At 46.3% G+C, this 23,133-nt stretch overlaps 1 protein-coding gene across 3 annotated transcripts in view; it reads left to right on the top strand.

Annotated features, from left to right (window-relative positions):
* The window catches only part of Rbm47 (RNA binding motif protein 47), a 131,852-nt gene that overhangs the window by 48,183 nt on the left and 60,536 nt on the right, over nt 1-23,133 (top strand). For all 3 annotated transcript variants that reach the window (XM_040747129.1, XM_040747133.1, XM_040747128.1), the window contains one exon: nt 9,865-9,947. The gene's annotated coding sequence lies outside the window, so the exon portion shown is untranslated. The remainder of the gene's footprint in view (nt 1-9,864; nt 9,948-23,133) is intronic.

The raw sequence follows: 23,133 nt of genomic DNA, 5'->3' as shown, positions 1-23,133 counted from the left end.
GCATTTTTTGCAGATTATCTTTCAAGGGTGTTGGTTACAGTGTCAAACATGCTGGTGACTTAATGATAGCTTTAAAAATGAGTAAACAAACCATGGGTTTTTTAGAAATATTAAAATGTGTAACTGGGTGTGTTGTAGATTAGAAGAAATGGATTTATTTTTGTTTATTTATTGCTGTGATTAAAAAGGGATTCTTAGAGGTTGGCTGCACTTAGATATTTCTAGCATTATTCCATTGTATTTTGTTGTTGTTTTTGAGACAGAGTTTCTTTCTGTAGTGCTGGCCATTTTGGAACTCTCTATAGATCAGGCTGGTCTCAAACTCATAGAGATCTGCCTGTCTCTGCCTCCTGAGTGCTGGGATTAAAGGTGTGCACCATCTCTGCCCGACTCCTTTGTCTTAAAATAAGGAATCCTGCCAGGCGGTGGTGGCACATGCCTTTAATCCTAGCAGTCAGAGGCAGGCAAATGAGTTTGAGGCCAGCTTGGTTTATAGAGAGAGTTCCAGGACATCCAGGGATACACAGAGAAATCATGTCTTAAAAACCAAAAAAAAAAAAAAAATAGTTTAAAAAAATCCTACCTTCAGACACTTGTCCCTCAGAGAACAGTTAATAGATTTACTCAGTGCTGGCGTGGGAGATGGCTCTGTCTGTAAAATGTCTACCATGTAAACAATCTGTGTTTGGATCCCTTGAACCCACATAAAAAGCCAGGCATGGGGGCATGTGCCTCTAACCCCCTTTGGGAGGTAAAGGGACAGAGACAGGTAGATTCGTGGCTCACTGGCCAACCAGCCTATCTGAACCAATGAACTTCAGGCTCAGGGACATACTCTGTCTCAACAAATGAAAATGTGGGGAGTGAGGAATGGTACTCAGCATTGACCTCCAGCTTGCACACACACACTGCAAATAAAACACACACTGGATTATCAGGTTGATGCGGGGAGAGCAGGGAGAGCCAGCCCACCACCCTCCAGAGATCTGTTGCCTTCTGAGTTCTGGTTAGCTTATTTTTGACATGGAGCTTGTTGAGGGTGGGTGGAATTCTGCTAGGGTCTGGGAGGAGACAAAAGTCCCAGACAGGGGGAAGGGACTGCAGTTCAGAACCTCTACATTTTTGGTCTCCTGTGTAGCCCGTACTGACTACCAGCTGATGCTCATCCTTCCTCAGGCTGCAGTGATAGAACTAGTCCTGAGCCACATGCCTGGCTGCATTGCTCCTGCATTGTAAACACGGATCATAGGAAGCTCTGGATGCTTTAGAGGGAATACAGACCTCTGCACTTTCCCGTCCTCTCTTTCGCTTCCCTCCTCTTCTTCCTTCTCCTTCTCTCCTTTTCCCCCCTCCCCACATTTGACAAAGAGCCCAAGCTGGCCTTGAACTCACTACCTAGTTGTGTAGGTTCTGTGTCATGCTGGGTTAGAACCCAGGACCTTTCGCACTCTATGGACAGAGAGCTACGTTCTGAGCCCAGTCCTGCATTGTCCACGTAGTGAGTCCAGATTGTCTTATGCTGGTGAAACTTGTGTCAGATGCCGGCCCTGTTAGGAAATTCCTGGGGATTGTGCAAACTTCAAGTGCTTTGGGTGTTTGGACAACAGGAGTTTGGCTGACTCATCATGGTCTTAACTCTCTGTGCCTCTCTGAGAGTCTGCTGGAAAATTAGAGAGAAGGTAATGTTCCCAAAGCAAGCACGTGGTTGTGAGCTACTGGGTGGGTAGTGTTCCCAAAGTAAGTGGGTGGCTGTGAGTGAGTGATTTCACAGGCCGGATTCTCATGGCTGTCCAGTTGTAAGTAATCTGGAGGGGAAAAGAAAGGAAAGGTAAATATGGAAATTCACTTAAAATCAGAAAGGTCACATGCTTATCTGTTTAATTTGTGGTTTGTTGTGTACTGGCGTCAGCTTGGGGGTTGCTTTGAGCCTCCCGACACTGAGGAGTCACAGGCAAACCTCCTCTCTACCCCATGATAACCGCTGACTTCGCAGAACACAGAACCTCCCTTCAATCTTCCTGATTTGGGTGGGGCCCTGAAAGATGGTGGGGTGATAGCTAACGAACCTCAGAATTCTGCTGAGTCAGGACTTTGCCTGCGATGTTGCTGGTCTCCCCTGGTGAACTGCCAAATAGGATTGCCTGGGCACAGCATCTACAATTCAGAGGTAGGAGATGTCTGTGTGACCCCTGGGTCAGTGCTAGCCCAACACCTGGCTTTCCTTGTTTTGTTTTGGTACTTGATAATTATAACCAAATTTTATGATATGATTTCTGTTTTCATTTTCCTCTTTCGTTTTCTTTTTTCTTTAGTGTCCAAAACATTGTTGCTTTTCCTTTCTGTAGATGCAATCTCCTCCTGTCTATCCTGGACTTGAACTCTTGATCTTCTTGCCTCTACCTCTCAAATGCCAGGATTATAGGGGTGTATGACCATGTCTGGCAATATAGGTTTCCTGCAACATTTTCATACATACATACATACATACATACATACATACATACATGTCATTGTACTCCAGTTCCATCCACTCTTCTGCAAATGGCATTTGGCTCTTTCTCCATTGCATCTATGCATGTTCTTTTCTTTATCTGTGGATGGGTGTCTAGGCTGTTGTCTAGAGCAGTACAACAAACACAGATGTGCAAGACTCTCTATAGCATGTTGACTTAGAGGCCTTCTGTACAGCCAAGAATGTCCCACTGGGATCATGTGGTCATTCTGCTTTCCACAGTGGCCACACCACTTTGCATTCCCAGCTGGCTCTCTCTTGTGATCTTATTGAGTTCCTAGGCTGTGTCAAGTGCTGAGCCTCCCTGGGATGCTATGGTGAACAGAGACATCAGTGCTGATTCCATGGTGACCACTTCTGGGGGCAGCTGAGTATTAATCCAACTTGGCTAGTGTGATAAGTCCTGTGAGAAAGCTTATCTGCAATGTGGGGCAGGAGAAGGGGTGGGAAAGGGATGTGGGGAGACTACCTGATTTAGGCTGGGAGGAAAGGCTTCTTGGGGCCATTGCATTTGACTGAATGAGCCTGGAAGAGTGGAGTTAGCTCTAGCTACTGGTGAAACAAGTACTGCTGGCCCCAATTAAGCAGCATCTTTCATTTCTTCTACAAATGATTAGCTTAGGGGATAGAAATAAAAAATAAAACTTGAGTCACAAACTGGCATTTCTCTACATACTGAAGAGCAGTGGACAGCAGTCTCTCCTTTGGTCTCCCTTCTCTCCTCGATTCCCTTTTCCTCCCTCTGGTTTTTTTTTTTTTTTTGGTTTGTTTGTTTTACCAGAGGCTTTCTGGTTCATCTAGACTCTCCATCCTCCTGTCTCTACCTCCTAAGTGCTGAGATTTCAGGCATGTATCACAACACTCTGCATTTTCCCAAGTAGTTTCAACGTGGGGCTATTTGAGTCATGTCAGAATCCAACCAATGCCCAGATACACTTATTGTGCCTGGTATGTTGTCAAATTGCTTCCCAAGGAAGAAGTCACAAGCTGGATTTGACAGTCGCTGCCTGCAACTCTTGGGCAGTTGAGGTAGAAGGATCAGGAATTCAAGATCATCCTGCTACGTACACATCAAGGTAGAAGGCGGTCTTGGCCACACAGGCAATGTTGTCTCAGAAGGATAAGACATGTACCAGCACTCACCAGTAGCAAAGAGGGAAGCAGGATAGGAAGTGAGTTCTGGGAGTGGCTGTCAGATTGTCAGGCCATCATCCCTGGGGTGATGACAAGAGGGATCATGGGACATTCAAGGTGGGTCTGAGGTCCCCAGCACATTTCTCAGATTTTTTTTTTTTTTTTTTTTTTTGCACGGCAAACCTTGCTGGTCCTTACCCTGCAAAGAAGCACCTTTATTTTGTTTTTTCGACACAAGGTCTGGTGGTGTAACCTGGTCCCCAGCTCTGCACTTCCCCACTGAGCTTTCCATGCCCATGGATTGCACTGTGTGCCACTGCGCCTGCTCAGATGTGAACCTCTAAGCTGTTGGAACAGCTCTCTGAAATCCATTGTCTCTGTGTGAATACGGAGACACCAGATCCCTCATACACCTGCTTTCTCAGCGTCAGAACAATAGGCCCCCTGGTTCACCACCCCTCTCTTGGTACTTGGAAGGTAGAGACACAGGATCAGGGAGGGTTTGAAGGCAAATTTCAGCCACAGAACCAATTCAGGGACAGCCTAGGCTGCATAATGAGACCTTTTATTTTGGGTTTATCTTTTGTTTTATTTATTTTTTGTGGAGTTCGTTTAGGATGTATTTTCCAGAAGGATGAGCAATTTGGCCCTCCCTCCTTCCTCCCCCCCCCCTCTATTTGTGTGCGTATATTTGTTTTGTTTTAGGAGACTAGGGTCTCCTGTCGCCTAGGCTGGTCTCAAACTCTGTAGCTGAGGATAAACCTGAACTCCTGGTCTGTTTCCACCTTCTAAATGCTGGGGCTAGAGACCTGGGACTTCCATCTTTTGCATCTTAAACAAGTGCCAAGTATTTCTTGAGACACCTGGATCCCCTGTGTCAGTGTTATTTCAAAAACAAAGTTGAGTGCTGTTTGGTTACTTTTGTTTTCTTGGTGCAGAGACACGCTGGGACTCCTGAGTCACACTCACAAATGGCAGAATGGGAACTTGTAATTCTGCTTTCTTGGCACAGACTCCATCTGTGCTCATTTCTGATAGGCTGTCTGGCTCCTATCTGCTGAAGTGGAAGCGGCTATTCAAATATTCAAATTCATTAGCAGTTAACAATGAGATTAAATCGTCTATTCAATTTGTCAGCCTCAAACCATATTATTTTGTGACAACCCAGTTTTCATAGTGACTTAGAGCTGTGCCCCAGCCCAGGATAGTGCGTGTCTCTCTCACATGGAGACACGTGGCATGCCACCCTCAGGTGTCCTGATGGGCTTGCTGCCTGCTTTTGTGTTCAGGAACCACAAGAGGGCAGCTTGCCCAGAGAAGCCAGGTAAGAAAGTACTGTTCTTCCAAGGCGGGAGACTTGGGACTTCTTCAAAACAGTTCTGCATCAGGAAGCCTTTTTACATCCCAAGCCAGTTTTGTCCACACAAAGAGAGGATGCACCAAGGAAAAGTTCAAGAAGAGTTCTTTCCCGCACATACTTCCCCTTTCTTTGGAATCTAAATACCCATCTCCTCAGTTGGCATTCTCCCCTCCATCTTTGTTGCCTTCAGTCTTTATTGCAGTACCATTTATACTTAATACATTCCAGTGCGTGCGTGCGTGTGTGCGTGCATGTTTCTGAGTGCTTGTACCTGAAAGCTAGGTGTCTTACCTTTGGAGACTAATACTGCGTACAGCACATTTTTTGAGGTCTCTCAGTGCACTCCCCCACCTCCCTTCACCCCCGTCTCACGTTTTAAGGTTACTAGTGTGTGGTTTTTATATAGGTGCTGGGAGTTGAAACTGTCGACTTGTAGCTTCTGCTTTGCCTGGCGCTCTGGGTAGCCCAGGCTGGTCTCAAATTTGCTGTCTCCTTCCTGACTCGGCCTTCCAATGCTTGGCTGGCAGATGCAACTTTCCATGCCCACTTTCTCTTCCATCTGAAAATTCTACTGCTCATTCACAAATATTATTTTTCTACACGTGATCTTACCCCCAATGTGAGAAGGTGTTTATTGTGGTCCTTTCTTGAAGGCTGTGTGAGAGCCTGGAAGAGAGCCAAGAAAACCAAACCCATGGTATCCCTAGACCACATCTAGGCTCTTAACCCTTTGTAACCCTGTTTATTGTTTTAGTCTGGCTTGTGCTCACTGAGAAGGAGAACAACCTGTAGTTACACAATCATTAGTTTCTCATTTGTTTTTTAACGTTTATTTCTGCTTTAATTAGCATCCACCGCACTTACCTGTTTAGACTAATTAACTCAAGGAGCCCTTCCTATTAGAGAAGTGCTGCTCTTAGTTAGCCCCGCAGATACGTGAGGAAAGTGGCTATAATCACAATTGGGTGATAGGATATTTGTTTTTCTGATGGCTAAAACGGTTTTTAAATAAATACATTTTCTCACATGGGTAAATGACTAAAATCCCAGCATTTAAGAGGTGGGGGCAGAGAGAACAGGCGTTCAAGGTCAGCCTCAATGCTGGCTTGGGCTAATAATAATCAAAGTAGTCCCCGTGTTTGTCTTCTCTGTGTTCCTCCTTCCCGTCTTTCTCCCCTCCTTACGCCAATACTCCACCCCATCCCTGTCTGTCTGTGGCCCCCTCGGGCAGTGTCTGCGCTGCTTGGTTGGACACACTGACCATTCCAGTTCCACGTCTCTGACTTTGACCCTGAGCATCCCTGCACCTATGTCCTCAGCCCTCCTCCGCATTGTGGTCAGGGTGCTCCTCCATGCGATTCCAGGACGCCTTCCTTCCTGGTCAGAAGTCTTCAGTGGCTCCCTGGGCCATCAGATACAAACTCTGGTTCCCCTGCTCATTTCAGCCTCAGGCACTGCCCACTGCCCATCTCAGTTGCCCAACTGGAGCCTATTCTCCTCCTGCCCTGCCCTCCCCCAGGAACTCTGGAAAGTATCTTCTTTCCACCCTTCATCCCTGTCCGTTGGACACATCAACTCGTCCTTTAGGACTCGACTCTCATCTTCCTTGGTTAGTCTAGATAGAGAAATTCCCACCTCCCTAGTTTCTGTTGCTCCTCGCACACGCCAGCTGGCACCCCCAGAGTTTTATAATGATCTCCCTGCAAGTCTTTGTCCTACTAATCTGCTCCCACCCACAGAGCAGTGGCTTTGTCTTTCCAACTCAGTATTTCTAGCCTAGGACCTGGATCATAAGTGCCATGGTGGCAGAAAATGTATCCATTTGATCCAGCATTGCCAATCCCTGCAGCTGGCAAAAGGGCCTGGTGTGTGGTACGTGTTCGTTTAATTTGTGTTGAAAGCATGAGTGGTGGATGCTTTTAAATGTCCTGCAATGGTTTGTTTAGCCATTGTAAATTGAAGAGCCATCACTGTAATCAAGTCAAGGTCATACATATCTTATGTGGTCTTATGGTACCATAGAGTTTCTAAATTTAATAGTTGTAGATAGAGTGTATGCTCTTCCACTTCCTGCTGTCCACTCCAGTCCTTTAATTATCGTGCACTTAGCTCCCTCTGCTCATCTTTGTCCTGCTGATCCTGAGACATGGTGCTGGGTGTGGGAAGTTGGCGTTGATGAGCAGCTTCTGCTGTAGCATAGCAGTTGATGTCCCTATAGTTGTAGAAGCTCCAGATTCAAGACCAGAGTGTCCACAAATTGGGGTCTCCAGAGGCCTCTCTTCAGCTTGCAGATGGCTACCTTCTTTAATATTTTTTGCTGGGCGTTGGTGGTGCATGCCTTTAATCCCAGCTCTTGGGAGGCAGAGGCAGGCAGATCTCTGTGAGTTCGAAGCCAGCCTGGTCTACAGATCGAGTTCCAGGACAGCCTCCAAAACAATACAGAGAAACCCTGTCTCGAAAAACCATATATATATGGCTCTCTCTCTCTCAATATATATATATATTGTTGTTGTTGGGTGCAGGCCATGCATGGAGGTCAGAGGACAGCCTGTGGGAGTCCAGTTCTCTCCTGCCACCATGTAGGTCCCAGGGATCAGACTCAATACTGGTGGCAAGGCCTTTACTTGATGAACCATCTCAATGGCCCAAGATGGCTGTCTTGCTGTGCCATCTTGTGGTCTTTGTCCTCATCGCTTCTTCTTCTAAGGGCTCCAAACACGTCAGGACCCATCCATGATCTCGTTTAACTAGAATCTGATCTCCAAATACATTCCCCTTCTGAGCCACCGAGGGCTGGGGCTTCAGCCAATGAGGCAGCAGGACTGTGAATCCTGTATGAGATAGGGAGGGGCTTCAGCCAATGAGGCAGCAGGACTGTGAATCCTGTATAGACAGGGAGGGGCTTCAGCCAATGAGGCAGCAGGACTGTGAATCCTGTATGAGATAGGGAGAGGCTTCAGCCAATGAGGCAGCAGGACTGTGAATCCTGTATGAGACAGGGAGAGGCTTCAGCCAATGAGGCAGCAGGACTGTGAATCCTGTATAGACAGGGAGGGGCTTCAGCCAATGAGGCAGCAGGACTGTGAATCCTGTATGAGACAGGGAGAGGCTTCAGCCAATGAGGCAGCAGGACTGTGAATCCTGTATAGACAGGGAGGGGCTTCAGCCAATGAGGCAGCAGGACTGTGAATCCTGTATAGACAGGGAGGGGCTTCAGCCAATGAGGCAGCAGGACTGTGAATCTTGTATGAGACAGGGAGAGGCGTCAGCCAATGAGGCAGCAGGACTGTGTATCCTGTAGGAGGCAGGGGTAGGGTTTCAGCCAATGAGGCAGCAGGACTGTGTATCCTGTAGGAGGCAGGGGTGGGGTTTCAGCCAATGAGGCAGCAGGACTGTCTATCCTGTAAAGGGAGGTCGGGCTCTCAGCATCTGTGGTTGCTTCCTTGTATCCAATTCCTGTTTTATACCATGTCAATAAAGAGGAGCCCAGAAATCTTCAGGGCGAGCACAGAGCCTTCCACTCAAATCATCTCCACTTCAAGTGTTTTGATCTTGGGACCACGAGTATATATCTTAAGAAGCTAGTGTTTTTCTAGAAACTTTGGTGTTTTTCTGTCTAGAAGTGTCTGTCCTCTTTCATTTGATCTTTTGGAAAGCTGGCCTGTGGGCTGTACACTCCCTTTGTCGAGGCTTTGGTGGACTAGGAGATAAAAGTCAGGTAATGACATGGCACCACCTCCATTTGCTTTAAGCAAACAGTCGGGTTCTTTATTACCCTTGAAATGGGCACTCGTGACACAGGTTGGACTCAGAGAAGCGAGGCAATGCCAAGTATCTGTGGGTCAAAGTTCCTCCAAGCGCTGTATGTTAATCAAAAGTTCAAGCTTAGTTAGCCTGGCCACTGCGCTGGGGAGAACTTTGGAATAAATGATTACTGAGTTGGATTCAGGAATTACCACACTTCATAACTCCTTTTTAAGAGGCAGGCTGCAGTCTTCCTTGGTAGGGGCAGGAGTGAGGCTTTTGTCACAGTTTGATCCATTCTCTGTGGAGTAGTATTATAAAATAAAATCTGCTGTATAGAAGAACCTAGCTCCTGAAAGTGTTTTAGTAGCCATAAAAATGCTGAACAGTCAGGGAGGCCTATCTGTGTGAGCAGAAGACCAGCTGTGAAGAGCTCCCGAAGTTGAAGAGAAACAAAGAGCCTTATTACTTAAATCCATCACGGGGTCTCATATGCAATCACAGCACTTGAAAGCGGGAGGCTGGAATATCGGGAGTTCAAGGCCAGCCTCAACACATAGTATGTTAGAGGCCAGCCTGGACTACCTGAGACCCTCTCACAAAGCAAATGCCTAAGATGACCCAGCCTGCGGGCAGTAGAACTGAGTTTTGTCACCTGGTTGAATCTCTCCTCCATTTGACCTCTCCTCGTCAGAGTGAGACATTCTCCCCTTTCACTGTCATATAGCTAACACGAGTAGCAATGTAAAACCATCAAGAGGACGTCATCTCTTTTCTTGGGGGAAATTTCTCACAATGCTTGGTTATATTTCCTTGTGTGAGAGGGAAAACACCGTGGTTTTCTTCTCGTCTCTCCTCTGCCATTCTTATAAATTTCTATTGCATTTATTCATTTTGCTTGTGTATGTGTGGGGGTGGATGGGGCTAGGGAGGGTGCGTGCACCGTTGCCCACACGCTTGTAGGTGTCAGTTCTCTCCATCTGTGGCATCAGGACTGACGGTGAGCGCCTTCACCGACTGAGCTGTCTTGCTGGCCTCGTTAGTGGTTCTTTATAGCAGACCCCTTCCTCATTAGCATTTTTGGGTTACTAATGCCATCTTTTCCATTTCACAGCTCAGGTGATAAAGAAATTAGAAGGACAACGTGCCCTTGGTCACCCAGCCTCACTCAGCCATTCCCCCGCTCACGGAAGTTTGGTAAGTTAAGGTGGCTTCGTCTTGACCACTGCTCAGATGAACATAGTGCAGGTGTCCTGCCAACATTGCCTCAGCTGCTGCCTCAGCCGCTTTCACACCGAGAGCCACATGCTGGTTTTTATTTTTTATTTATTTTTGGGGGGGGAAAGGGGTTCGAGACAGGGTTTCTCTGTGGCTTTGGAGGCTGTCCTGGAACTAACTCATAGATCAGGCTGGTCTCAAACTCACAGAGATCCGCCTGCCTCTGCCTCCCGAGTGCTGGCACTAAAGGCGTGCACCACCACTGCCCAGCACAAATGCTGCTTTTTAGCAAAGTCTCTACTGTTTGCTTTTATCAATAAAGACTCCAGAGCCCGATGCTGGGGTGAAAACCTGCTAGCTCACAGAGGCGGAGAAGGCACCCAGCCGACCTTCCTCCTTCACCATCGTCCCAGAAAGAGGGCTCTCCTATGCCATCTGAAACAAAACTTCAACCTGATGTCCCTCCCTTCTACTTCCTGTGCCCCCCTTCCTCCCCGCCTCCCCACCTCCCAACTTCCCCTTACTCTCTATGGTTACTTCCATTCAACTGGTTGCTTACTCTGCCTCTTGACCTATGGTTGATTTTATTTAAATAATAGAATCTTTCTTGGATTATCCTTAACTCTGCAATGCCACTCCCAGCACGCACCTGTCAATCACCAGTGACCTAAGAAGTCTGCCAATGGGATGTATCTCATGGAGACAGATTCTGGTAGTCCTTAAATAACCCACATGAAATGTTCACAGGGGTACTGAAATTTTGAGAGGAGATGATTGTGTGCTGACTGAATAAATGGGAACTCTGTGCTTACCAAGTGAACAATTTAGGCTCCTAGTACTAGAAGAGAAACCTATGCTATAGGTGTAGAAAATGGCAGCTGAGTTGTGATGTAAGATAAGCAGGCCCTTCTAGATCACATGGCCTCTCACACATGTACACACAGGGACCTACCTATGCACCCACATAATGAGCCCACAAAAACATGTTCATACATGGCTGCAGACTACAGACACAGACACACACACACACACACACACACACACACACACACACACACACACACACCACAGCGCACAAACACAGAGAAAGAAAGAAAACAAATGAGGCTCTGATGATGTCTAGAGCCAGAGGGTGACTGTTCGGGAAGATCTGGAACTTAAATGACATTTCAGCAGACTCAGAGGCAAAGGAATGGCTTAGTAGGGAGAGAGGGGCTGGGGACAGGTGGCACTGATTGGGGCCAGTCATGTGAGGGTTCCAGCACAACAGAGCAGTAACAAGGACTAGCACTAACCTGAAGGGTCCAGGTGAAGAAACAAGAGTGGCTTCAGGTGTAGAACAGGGGCTTGATTAACATTCTGGAAGAATCTTTGACGTCCTTGAAAAGGTAGATTTCAAGTCAAGGGTCAGATGTTGTTGCTGTTATGTTTGGGGTTCAGACAGAGCTCTTTCCATGTTGGTCAGCATTATTCCTGGAGCGGGGTCCCACGTCTGGTTTTCCTGTGAATTCTCTGGATGTCTCACGCTCATCTCTCACGACGATGACCAGCATCTAGTGAGCGGCAGCTCACAAATGCTCCTTTTTCTGTTTTACTCCATTTTAATGGAGTCAGGCAAAGGTGATTATTAGCTTCGTCGTTTATCCCCTACCAAAGGCTGAACATAGGGAAAATAAATCGTGAGGGTGGAGGATCCATCCTCAGCCCCTTGACTCTGCCTTGTGGGTTAGTTTTCCGCCTTAGTTTTATGTGCTGATACCCTTGATCAAAAGTACTGTTGAAGCCGGGCGTTGGTGGCGGCGCACGCCTTTAATCCCAGCACTCAGGAGGCAGATGCAGGCGGATCTCTGTAAGTTCGAGACCAGCCTGGACTACCAAGCAAGTTCCAGGACAGCCTCCAAAGCCACAGAGAAAAACCCTGTCTCGAAAAAAAAACCAAAAAAAAAAAAAAAAAGTACTGTTGAAGTCAATGTTGTGGCATATATATGTAATCTCAGATCTTAAGAGATGGAGGTGGGAGTTCAAAGCCATCCTCATTTACATAACCAGTATGAGCTGTGTTTGTCTGTCTGTCTATCTATCTATCTATCTATCATATTTCTATCTACCTCTATTTCTATCATCTATGTATCTATCTACCTACTATCTATCTATCTACCTACCTATCTATTATCTATCTATCTATCTATCTATCTATCTATCTATCTATCTATCTCTGAATTGGCCATCTTGAGCTTGACAGTTTTTAAGTCAGTGATGGACTGAGGGTTCAGTTGCTCTTAAGAACCAATCAAAGCTAGATCTTTTCAACATGTTTATAATCTCCTTCCACCACCCCCCTCTGAAAATTTTGCTTAATCTAAGATCAGAGTCATCAGGTTCCCAGCAGAAGAAACATGAACTTTTTGTTTCTTCTTCTGCTAAAACTTAAAAAAAAAGTATGTGTCTGTCTGTCTACCTGTCTGCCTGCCTGTCTGTTTGTCTGATGCAAAAGAGTCAGAGATCCTAATGGGAACTTCAGATTAGTCGGACATCTTGAGTCCTGATGCTTTCTGACTAAATGTCCTTTATACTCCATTCCAGTGGAATTCGTGGGCTAGGAGGTAGGTAAACTAGTTGAAGTCAGAGGAAAATTTTGGGGAGTGGTTGTCTCCTACCCAGGTCCTCTGGTTTTGCGGCAAGCACTCTAAGCTGCTGAGCCACCTTGCCAGGTCAAACAGGATTTTTGTTGTTGTGGTGGTGCTTGTTAAGTGGCTGGTCATGTTCCAGAAGTAAAGCTCAAAGAAATGACGAAGTTCTTAGGAACAGCTTTCCATGCAGCCCTAAACTTCACTGGAGAATGAGTCTTCAGAGAACAATCCTCTTTTTATTTCAAGAAGGCACCTGCAGTTGAGGGCCTTCGAGCTGCACAATTCGTGTGGCCTATACCAGGGAACATGGTAAAGAGCAAACATACCCAAAGGTCGCACAGACTGTCCTTTGTTTAGTCATGCCCTAGTAGGGGCCCCTCACAAATTGTCCCTGGGTTGCTAGGACAATCCCAGAAGAGAGGCACTAGAACCAAATTTTCTGCTTCTTCTATTTTAACAAAACAGTTGTTAGCTTAACACACAATAGTAGTATTTACTATATACAATGTAACATTAGTACAAAGAAGGGGGGGCGACTCAGTTCAACTTGAAACCTGCCCAGGGTCACTGAAGGGAAGAATTCCAGGGACTGTGAATGAGGGGTGCTAAAATTATCCCAGAACAACGAGGTCTCAGCAGCAGAGTCCAAGAAAAACCACAAGTTAATAGTAAATACTAGCATTAGTATTAACATCGCCCCAAAGCAACTATTCAGAGCACTCACAGTTCGTTTCTTTGAGTGAGGAAGCAGCTCCATTAGTTAAGTGTTTGCATGGCACCTATGAAGCCCTGTGCACCATCCCCAGCATCTCATAAAGCTGCATGTGGCGGTACGTTGTAATCCCAGCACCTGGGAGGTTGGAGGCCAGAGAGTCAGAAGTACAATGTCATCCTCAGCTACATATGGTGTTTGAGACTAGCCTGGGATGTAGGGACCCTGCTTTTTAAAAAAAGTGACCCTCGAAAGTTTCCTAGCTTCCATAATTCCTTTAGCCACCTCTTCTCCGATGACTTGCTTGTCGCCAGGTGAGATAACCCACTTTCAAAATGAAAATGGTAGGAAGGTAGAGAGGGGAGCCACGGCTTACCCAGTCACGTGGCAGACAAGTGGATGTTGGCCTACAAGGGAGGTCTGTCTTCTACGAGGAAGAGGTTTATTCCACTCTGCACAGTAAAAGGAAAATGGGGCACACACAAAAAACGTGTGTCCCTTGGCAGAGTAACAGGTTGGTGGTGGCTCCATGCTTCGTAGAAGTGCTTTTTTTTTTTTTTTTTTCTTTTTGGTATTTACGAGACAGCTCTGTATTGTTTTGGAGGCTGTCGGTCCAGCCCGGCCTCGAACTCACAGAGATCCGCCTGCCTCTGCCTCCCGAGTGCTGGGATTAAAGGCGTGCGCCACCACCGCCCGGCCGTAGAAGCGCATTTAATGGTTTCGAAAATAGAAAAACAACTCCCAAGTTCTGAGGCTGAATTATTTGGTTAAGGTCAGCAGCAACCCTTTAGGCACATTTCATGGATGACACTCAAATGTCAGCAGGGGGCTTGGGAACTTAGCTAAGTAATACAGAACTTGCCTAGTAGGTGGCAGGCTCTGGGTTCAATTCCCACTACCACAGATATCAGCTTCTGAGAGCTGAGTATTTGTGCCAGTCATTAGATGTGCCCGTCATTAGATGAGCATCCGAGTCAAGGCTTCCCCAAAGGTTCTGCCGTATCTGAAGCAGGTTACTCTGGGATGTGTTTGTGGATGCCTCACTAAGGACAGACAAACAGAACTCCCGACCTTCACCTCAGCCACACTCACCTGTATCAATGCTGGGATTAGAATGGGAAATTAAATGACAGTAACAGGACAGTCACACAGATTTCAGCCAGAATGACAAAATTTCTGTGTCCTAGAAACAGATGAGGTACTCTTGAAACTGAGACCAAGGTCATCGGCACCTAAGGCACATTGAAGCAAAGTGAGCTGGCCAGCCTCAGGTGCCCGCAGAGTGCCTGTTTCACCAAGATGAGCCTTTAGACCTAACTCTGTCAGTGCTTGCTGAGTGCGTTTTTGTTTGTTTGCATTTGTTTTGTTTTTGTTTTTGTTTTTGTTTTTTTTGAGACAGGGTTTCTCTGTATTGCTTTAGAGGTTGTCCTGGAACTCGCTCTGTAGACCAGGCTGGCCTCAAACTCACAGAGATCCACCCAAGTGCTGGGATTAAAGGTGTCTGCCACTACATGGTGGCTCCCAACTGTAACCCCACTTCCAGGGGGATCCAACAACCTCTCCTGCTCTTTGAAGGTACCAGTGCACTTGGTGCACATAAATAGATGCAGGAAAAATGCTCAGATGCATAAAAGTAAATAAATAGAAAACACCCGGTTGGGCGGTGGTGGTGCACGCCTTTAATCACAACACTGGGGAGGCAGAGGCAGGTTGATCTCTGTGAATTTGAGGCTAGTCTGGTCTACAAGAGCTAGTTCCAGGACAGCCACCTCCAAAGCCACAGAGAAACCTGTCTCGGAAAAAGAAAAACAACAACAACAACAAAAAACCAACCAACCAAACAAAAATACCCTTACAATGTTGCTCAGAACGTACAACTAGTTACTTTCTATCTAAACTCTGCAGATTGCAAGGAGCTGTATGATATTGCAACATCCTATATGTGATGTTCACTTGAAATACATCAAGATTCCAGTGAGTGGTACACATTTGTAATAACAGCATTCAGGAGGAAGACGTAGGCAGGAAGACCAGGAATTCCAGGCTAGCTTAGTTCACACATTGAGTTTGAGATTAGCCTTGGGTATATATGACAGTCTCATAAACAAACAAACAACAACAAAAAAGAATGTATCTTCCTCCCTCCAAAAAAAAATCCCACAACACAAGCACACACAAATTTGCACCCTAGGCTAGGTTTGGGGGAGAGATAACTCTTAGATTCTGTCTTAGTTAGGTTTCTATTGCTGTGAAGAGACACCATGACCAGGGCAACTCTTATAAAGAAAACATTTAGTTGGGACGGGTGACTTCTAATTTCATAAGAGAGCATGGCAGCATGCAGGCAGACATAGTACTGGAGAAATAGCTGAGAGTCCCACATCCTGCAGGCAATAGGAAGTTGACTGAGTGCAACACTGGGCGGTACCCTGAGCATAGAAAACCTCAAAGCCTGTTCCCAGAGTAGTACACTTCCTCCAACAAGGCCATTCCCACTCCAAGAAAGCCACACCTCCTAACAGTGCCATTCCCTATGAGATTATGGGGGCCAATTATATTCATACTACCACAGATTCCATCTTACTTTTGATTAAATATCAGGAGAAAAGGTTAAGACTTTTGTGTAGACCGGCTCATTGATCTAAAATCAAGAAACTAAGGTCAAGGTCCAGTGGACTAGCCAAGCTTTGAACTTAGGTCTCTTGATGCTATAATCACCTCCATAGCTCGTTACAGTTTTAGTGTCACATTACAGCAGTAGACATTAAAGGGGAAAAACTGAAAGACCATGCATCTAAATATCAACATTCTAGCGGAGTTTAGATGGTTGTCATCTGCCTTCAATATCTATGGACATATCTATGTTTAAGATTGGATTTGATTTATCATTACTGGGTGTGTGCACACAGGGCTGTGCATGCCTGTGTGAGTGAAGTCTAAAAGAGTTTATTCCGAAGCTCCCCTATCACTTAACGCCTTATTCCTTTGAGTCAGAAGCTGGAACTCCGGGTCTTTAGCTAGGTTGGCAGTCAACAAGTCCCAGTGATCCTCCTATCTCGGCCCCACACAGCACTGGGGTTCACAGTAACCCAGGTCCTCCTGGTTGTGCATCAAACACTCTCAACCACAGAGCCATCTTTCTAGTCCCCTGGCTTGTTTTTGTTTGTTTGTTTTACTTAAAGGATTATTTTGTGTATATGTGTATGTTTGAATGTTCATGTGGGAGTGCTGGCGTGTGTGTGTGTGTGTGTGTGTGTGTGTGTGTGTGTGTGTAGGTCAGATTCTGTGCTGATTTCATCTTCCACCTTGCTTGAGACAGGGTCTGCTTTGTGTGCAGCTAGTTGTCCCTCAAGCTTCTGGGGACTCTTCTGCTCCCTCCCAAATATGACTGTGGGAGTTCTGGGGCTCTAGAGGGTGCTACTGTGCCCAGATTTACCTGGGTTCTGGGGTTTTGAACTCAGGTCCTAAAATTTGTGTAGCAAGTCCTTCACCCACTGAACTATCTCCCTAGCCTGTTTTATATTTTTGGTTGAGCTGGGAGAAAAGGGAGAAAATTATATAAGAGAAACTGTGTGACCTGCAAAAATCTAATCTGTTTACCATTTGGCTCTTAGCAGAGAAAACAGTGCCTGCCTTGTTACCCTTGTTCTTATTATCAAAGGCCCCATTGATTAGCTCAGGCTAGCTTGGAACCCATTATGTAGCCCAGGTTGGCCTCAAATTTGTGGCAGTCCTCTTGCCTCTGCTTCCTGAGTGCTGGGGTTACAGGAATGGACTACCACACTAGCCTGATACTGGCCTCTTTCCAGACAGCTCTGTCTTTTGGGGGGAGTGGCACAACAGCTTAAGCTCTGTTCTTTGTGCCTTAGACAACACTGGCAGCAGGCTAAGGCAACTGTCCTGGGTGAGTGCAGGCACACTGGGCCCTGTCACTCTGCTTGTGAAGTCTAGAGAGCAGGCAGGATGCTGGGACTGAAACTGATGCTCAGAGACTCTTGGCTTGGGAGTTGGATGAGTCACAGTTTCTGGCTGTGTCTGTGATATTCGGCAGCCCCAAGAATCGATTCTGAAGGCATCTCGAAGGAGAAAGATGAGAAATAACACCTGAATGTACAAAGCCACCAAAGAGGGAACTCAGTGTGTCCCATTCCTTCCCAGCTCTGATCCAGGTTCAGTGAGCCGCTAAGGGGCCTGTCCGGGCCGTGCCGAGCCAGGGGCTGCACTCAGGCAGCAACACTGCCCGTCTGGCCCAGGTGACTTCTCTTAATGACTTGCACTTTTCTCTCTGGTACCCACTGGCCAGGTGTGCAGGCCCTTGGGTGTTCCCAGACTCCCCCGCCCCCCCCCACTGGTTCTTCTGTGGTACCAGTGTTCCCTTCTAAAATGTTCTTCTGTGTTAAGACTCCAGTTTGGGCCTCTGCTCCCCACAAGCTTTTTTCTCCCATCCTTGTCCCGCCTAACTAGGCTTCTGTGTACACAACTGTGTACGGTGCACACTTCTGTATACACAACTTGCTTCCCCTCTGATAGAACCACCTCACAGCTACAATAAACCAAACAAAACCAGAAACACACCCAAAGAAGGAAGAAGGAAAGAAAGAACAGGGGAGGGAGGGAGGGAAGAAAGAAGGAAGGAAGGAAAGGGTTCAGAGATCAGAGACAGCTTAGTGGTTAAGAGTCTATGGCTCTTGCCGAGGACCCAGGTTCGGTTCCCAGCACCCACATGGTGGCTCACAACTGTCTGTAACTTCACACCCTCTCCTGACCTCCTGGAGCACTCATATGGTGTATGTGCATGTGCGAACACACACACACACACATACATACACACACACACACACACACACACACACACACGCGCGGCAGAATGCTCACACATATAAAACAAAGCTGAGAAGAGAGCCGATTTGCCTTTGCTAGAGAAAACCTTTCTCAAGAAAGAGGGGTGGCCTCACCCTGTTTGCTATTGTCTGCATTATATCCTAGTGGTTGGTCACTGAAGGCAGCTCCTTTCCTTGGCTTCTGCCAAATCCATTTTTTGGATTTTGCTGATTAAGTAACAGTGGCATGCATATCCTTCCTTCCCCTTTTACTGGGTCATTAAGAAAATAGCCGGGGGGTGGGGGGTGGCGCACTTGGGAAGCAGAGGCAGGCGGATCTCTGTGAGTTCAAGGCCAGCCTGGTCTACAGAGCGAGTTCAAGGACAGTCTCCAAAACAATACGGAGAAACCCTGTCTCGAAAAACCAAAAAAGACAAACAAACAAAAAACAAGCCTCGCCCTCCCGGCTTTTTCCTCTATGAAGCCCAAGCTTATTAAGTATGCTCAGAAGCTGGGACCACAGTGACGTTAAAAAAAAAAAAAAAAGCAGGACTTTGGTTTATAACAATGCTTGTGTTTGCTTTGGTTGGTCCATACCAACCAATTCCCAACGCGCTGCCAAGGCTGATTGATTCTAGGCTCAGCTTAGGTTCCTAGTGGCTTCCCATCAATAGTGAGGAGTGGCATCATTGCACCGCTCTCCGTTGTGGGACTCCCAGCCCAGAAAAAGATAGTCATCACGCACAGGGAAGCATTGGTTAGGAAAGTCTGCCCTGAGTCTAAACACTCGTGGCAGCTTTGAGTAGCAAGTTACACACACCTTCTTGGCTTTCCCTGTTGCTCGCAGCAGAAAGCACAGCCGTGAGATAACAGGTGAGCAACAGGGGTTGATTTGATGAAATTTGAGATGCAAATAACTCAGAAAAGCCAACCATTTTGGGGAACCTGCATTATTCAAAGGACAGTGGAAGGAAGCCGGTAGCTCCAAGCTTTCCTTTCCCAGTCAATGGCTTCACTTGGCTTCTTTGGGGTTTAGTTTTCTCATTTGGATGAGGAAATCAGAGTTAGAAGTGGACCTGGCACATAAGAGTTAGCAGAAGACGGCATTTGTCTAGGATTTACTGCTAGGCATGGTGGGTCATTCCTGTAATCCCAGCACTCAGGAGCCTGAGGCAGGAGGAGATCACCAGGAATTCCAGGCCAGCCTGGACTACAGAGGGAAGCTGAGCCCCCAAAACCAAACAATAAAACTCAGCCCAGCCCAAACTAAAATAATTAAGTAAATGAAAAGGAACTATACCAAATGGTCAGCCCTGAAAACCTATGCATGTTGTATTTATATATTTAGGAATATATGCATTCCTAGCACACACACACACACACACACACACACACCAATAATTAATGAAAAAGAGGCCATGATCTGAAAATTAGTGAGGGCTTGGGGTGTGGGGATTGTTGCTTGGGAGGTTTGAATGGAGGAAAAGAAAGGGGGAAGTGATTGTATTCTCAAAAATAAAATTATTTTAAAAACTAAGAAAAGAAAAACTAGCATCCCTCTAATCCCAGCACTTCGGAGGTAGAGGCAGGAAGATTAGTAGTTCAGGGGCATCCTTGGCCAAGTAGCAAGTTCTAGACTATTCTGTACTACAAAAGTGTTTTAGCATATGTTTGAGAAGCATAGTAAGACAGCACTTCTCAAAGTTTTTGTCCTTACACATCTTTTTTTTTTTTTTTTTTGGTTTTTCGAGACAGGGTTTCTTTGTGGCTTTGGAAGCTGTCCTGGAACTCACTTTGTAGACCAGGCTGGCCTCGAACTCACAGAGATCCACCTGCTTCTGCCTCCCGAGTGCTGGGATTAAAGGCGTGCGCCACTAACGCCCGGCTAGTCCTTACACATCTTAAAAATGGGTAAAATGTAGTAGGATGGCCAGTTCTATACAAAGCTCACACAAGTAGAAAATTTGTAGTATAAATATGTTCCAAATATTGCACAGAATGTATTATACTAAAATAACATTTTTATTTGCTAAATCTGCTAACTCCATGTCCTTAAAAATGATGATCATCAAACACGCTTGTTGTTGTTATTGTTTGCTTTTGAGACAGTATCTTGCTGTATAGCCCAAACTTTTCAGAAACCTGTGAAGATTTTTGGGTTTTGCCCTATTAGGATTCAGTACTAGGCAGGTACTCAACCCTCATTCAACAGGTTTTTTTTTTTTCTTTAAAAGACTCAGTTTTACTCATGTTTCTGTGTGTATCTGGGGACTGGGCGAGTATGTGCCCTTGAATGCGGGTGTCTGTAGAGTCCGGAAGGAAGAGGGCTTCCGATTACTTGAGCTGGGGTTATGGGGTCTTGGGAACTCTGCTCTTGTGGAGGGGTAGTTGTACTCTTAAGCACTGAGCCAGTTCCCCAGCCCCTTCTTTTAACTTAAAAGAGAGAAAAAAAATGGAATCAGTCTCACCAAGTTGCTGGCTTTGAAGTCCCGCTAGCCCAGACTGACCCTGACTCTTTCCTGAGTAGTTGGGATTATAGACCTAAATTAGGAGCCTCCTGTGTGAAGTGTGGTGTGTGTGTGTGTATGTACGTGTTCCTAGGAACTGAACCCAGAAATTTGAGCATTCTAGACAAGTGCTCTGCTGTTGACCTACACCCCCAGCCTGATGATAAGGAGTGGTTTCCTAACAGTTAGTTGCATTATGGAATCTCTAAACACATCAATGACATGTTTCATGCCTTGCTACATTGAAGTTCTTGGTCTAGTTTGAACTCTCATAGGATGATGCTGAATGATCATGGTCATTTGGAAAATATCGGTCCACTTGTTTGTAAAACATTGACATATGTTTTATGATACAATACACATTGAGACTTGTTACTGTCACAGCTGATCTTCCCAAAGCAGCCTGTAATTATTGACAAGCTGTCAAGCCCATGTTAGCAATGCAAGTCCCTTCCCCCATCCCTACTTTTAACTTTACTTTGACAGCTAGAATTAGAAACAGCTGTGGTCTGTGAAGTGCCAGCCTCAGTTTTCATTTGCTAGAAAGTGTCTGCCAATAGCCCAAAGCTGAAGAGCTGTATAGTTCTGGGAGGGAAGTGGCAAGTCTGTGGTGCATCTCAGTCACAGGTGATCCCCCCTGAGACGGCCGTCACCATCTGGTGCCCAAAATAAGCACTTTTCTGGGTGAGCTTCCTGGGGTTTCTGGGACCTCACTTTGAGAATTGTGGGTCTAATGACTGAAGTCTCAGTGGAAGCCCAGTCCCAGATGGCGTAGCTTCATCATGGACTCTCTCCCGTTGCAGCCTTATGTTTCTTGGATAATCTGGGAAAACACCCAAAGCCACTGCGGCCTTCTTTTGGGTGTAGATTGATGCCAGGGTGGTTGATAGGCAGGTTCCAAGGCCATATGCACCCCACTACTTGAGCCCTTTTCTGAGGTTTGAAGGGATTGGAACGATAGGGACTTCATTCTTCTATATTAAATCTCTACCCCTCCTTCTTCTCTTTGCCCCCACGTTCCAGAACTCAAAACTCCTTTCAAAAATCTGAAACCATTCTATAGGCTAAATATACACAGAGGTCACAGGTGTCCAGGGCAGAATTGGGCTACCAAAGTACGCAGGTGTTTTGGAAGTGAGCAGCATCCAGTCCAGATGGAGTATTCTGCCTTTCAGAACTCTGTAGTTCCTCTATCTCTGCTAGCTCTTCAGAGGTAGAGGAAAGAGGGTCTCTGAAATGTCAAGGCCAGCCTGGTCTACACATCAAGGCCATGTCTCAAAAATACAAAACAAAACGAACCCAAGGGACCCCTGGCATACTGGTGCCTACAAAGCAAAACCCTGACCTGGAAGTCTTAGGAATAGAGGTTTGGAATGGGGAGATAGGAAGTGTGAGGCTAGCTAGAGATGCGAAGTGGGACCCTACCTCAACAAATCAAAGCAAAAAGCCTTAAATCCCAGCGCTGCGTAGGCAGCGGCAACTGGGTCTTTGTGAGTTCAAGGCCAGCCTACAGGGCTACAGAGACAGTTCCAAAGCTACACAGAGAAACCCTGCCTTGAAAAAGAAGAAAGGGGAGGAAAAAGAAAAAGAAAAAGAAAAAAAACCCAACCAACCCCCACCCCTGAAAAACAAGAAAACATGTACTATGTGGAAGACATTGACCTCTCTCAGGGACACAAGTCAATCTGTGACCAGCATGACACAGCATATTTAAATCATAGCATGCCAAGTGCTAGGCAGATCTCTCCAAAGCCAGCCGGCAGGGTTTAAACATCAAATTTGTAAATGCAAGGAACAAGAAAAAAAAAACACAACAGAAGAAGGGTTTTGGTTGGATTTTTTGGTCAAACGTAGGCCCTTCTCATCATGGGTGAGATCTTATGATGAGTAGGAAAGGTGTCAGGGGTGGGGACAGGCAAGAGAAAGGGACGAAGAGCAGGGCCCGATGGGTTCTGAATATAGAGAGGAGGTAGACCTCCATGCAGCAGTCGGCGGGCTGCTAGCAGGGCGGCTGGAGTGTACACCGAGTGTGAGTGGGACTCGGGCCAGAGCAAGGACACAAACTGAGCCTGGCCGTTCTCAGCTCTGCCATCAGCACAGTGGTGTGGCCCACGCTGCCACTCTGCCTGTCCTCCCAAAAGTCACATAGCCAAGTGCCTGGAACTGTCGACAGTTAATAGACAATGCTTAGTGAGATCCTGTGGCCGAATGAGGGAGCAATACTATGTCTTTTTTAATTAACATGTTGATTATTGTTGTGCTTGTTTTTGTTGATTGACTAACTGTATGGGCATGTGTGTGTGCACGAGGGCATGCACGCCACAGAACACGTGGAGATGTGGAGATTAGAGAGCAACTTGGGAGTCGGCTCTCTTTTGGGACTAAACACTGGTTGGGTTATGGTAGCAAGCACCTTTGCCTCCTGAGCCATCTGTCTAGCCTAAGACTATGTCCTTAAAAAATAACTTTTAGAGACTGGGAAAAATTGGCTCAGTG

The sequence above is a fragment of the Mesocricetus auratus genome, unplaced genomic scaffold (assembly GCF_017639785.1).
Source record: "Mesocricetus auratus isolate SY011 unplaced genomic scaffold, BCM_Maur_2.0 Super-Scaffold_100006, whole genome shotgun sequence".
NCBI classification, from domain to species: Eukaryota; Metazoa; Chordata; class Mammalia; order Rodentia; family Cricetidae; genus Mesocricetus; species Mesocricetus auratus.
This window is presented reverse-complemented; position numbering and strand designations above follow the sequence as displayed.